Here is a 2,195-nt window from a genome sequence, read left to right as displayed (position 1 = left end):
TAAATTAGTCAGACTGGAATACAGTTTCTGTGTTTGAAATACCTGTCTGTTGATGTTCAGACTTACTGCCTTTGGCAAGAGAACTAACAAAAAATACAATATACTTAGCTGCAAAATGAATGTTCCTGTAGGTTTGGGGTTTTGTTTTTACCCAGTAAACTGTTATATTTTCCTTCAGTCATTAACAATCCAGACTTAACAAACTGTTGTTTGTAAAGCGCCTGAAAAAGCTCACCATTATTAGCATGCATGATATTAGCAATCCTTTTGATGCCATTTCTCATTTTGTCTTCAAGTTTACTGAGTAACAAAAAGCCACATCAACAAGGCAGCCATGAAGAAGGAAGGGGTGAGGCAGCGAAAAAGCGAAGGAGCGAGTGAACAAAAAAAGGCAGACACTGGGGAAGTAGATCTCAGCTTTTTGAATTGCAACAGTTTATTTGCACTTGCTTTCGCACACAGATGCAAAATTTATGTTGCAGAAGGAATGAGCAAAAACACCATAAAGAAAAGACAACATTGGATTGTAATCCATTAAAAAGTTTTTCTTGGCTGAATTTCAAACAGACCTTTTGCGAAGATATTAAGCTTAGTATCTCCTAAGAGCTTAAAAAAAATCACCCTAATCAATGAGATCTTGTTCAGACATTTCAGCCAAAGCTGAAAAATTTAATGCCTAAATTTCTTTGCTTTAGGTAACCTCATAGAGCACTCAACCATTCTTAATGCCATTTCTAAGCAAAAGTGTGATCAGTGCAGCTTGCTTTGGGCACAGGTCTGTTTGCACACCTTGCCCATCACTCCCTATGAAAAACACATGGGTGTCCCTTGCCCTCATGATGCCTTTTTGTCCAGCAATTCTGCATGTCTCCAGCTTTAATTCGTTCTTCAGAACTTAGGACTTTGAATCACTAGAGTAATTCAAGGTATTGTCAAGGAGCTGTTTCAATCCATTGATAAAGAACAAGTGAGAAAGCAGTTTCTAAGCTCTCAAACTCCTGTGAGAACTCTGCCTTCCTGCTGGAGCCTGCTCTGGCTGGAGCTGCCAAGCCTGCACTGCTGCAGATCAAAGGGGCACTCTATCAGAGTATTTTACATTCAATACTTTATCTACTTAGCCTATACTTTTAACTCCCTCAATGCATAGCACTAAGTCCTTCTGTGAGACTATTAGAAGCTTTCATTTCCACCAGCTCTTCTTTACTGGTTCTTTGGGTTAAAGGCAACTAAAGAAACTAACAACAGACTCTGTATGAGAGTATAGAAACTCACAGGCATTGCTTTAATTAAATAATAAAAGGCAGAATAGCAGCTTATCTTTTCTACACAGCACAATCAGTGTTTTAACTGTGCAAGCAGGAGTTCACATTAGCATATGCTCCAGTAAATGGCTCTGTTACCAATTCAACTAAAACAATAGTAGCAGCCAAAGTTAACACAGGTTTTCACCTCTTAGTAATGTTTTCAAATACCTCAGGATTTACTCTGGACAAACTTATTCCCTGAGCAGTGGAGCACCTGTTCTTTTTATAAAATTTAGACCACATTCTGCAGTCATTTCAAAAGATAATTTTCATTTACTTCTGTTATGTTTTACAAATATATATCTGTAAATTGTATATTCCTAACAATTTATAGACCCTGAGACTGCTCGGACCAGCCTGGTTTGTTTTGTAGACTGGACTGACAATTAAGAAATTTTTGCAGGCTACACTGAAAATCTGGTAAATTACACAGAGGGTTTCAAACAATGTAAATGCCAAAGCATGTTTCATGGCTATCCAGGAGGTTCTGCCAGTTGTGGTTGTGCATCATTACTTTTGTATTGGATGTTCCTTTGATGCTGTTTTTCAGGCATACATATTCAAGGAGTTACATATCTGAAAGGCAAAATGTTTTCTCATAACCATTGATCCAAAACAGCCCCAGAGACAAACCTGTCTTTGCTCTCTTTTAGACTCCTGACCTGACTCCAGAAACACCCTCAAAGGGATTCACTCCTTACAGATCTGGATAAGATTGTCCAAATCTCCAGAAGAAACTGACTGCATAAGGGTTGAAACTAATGCCCTGTTAAGGGCTCAAGCCTTGAATAGAATCCTGAGTTGCTTTTCAGGATTTTAAGTAGCAATTTATCAGCACAAGTTTGCTTTAATCTTCTAATCATTCAATAAAGCATTTCCTGTCATTGCTGT

The sequence above is a fragment of the Zonotrichia leucophrys genome, chromosome 3 (genome assembly GCF_028769735.1).
Source record: "Zonotrichia leucophrys gambelii isolate GWCS_2022_RI chromosome 3, RI_Zleu_2.0, whole genome shotgun sequence".
Lineage (NCBI taxonomy): Eukaryota > Metazoa > Chordata > Aves > Passeriformes > Passerellidae > Zonotrichia > Zonotrichia leucophrys.
This window is presented reverse-complemented; position numbering follows the sequence as displayed.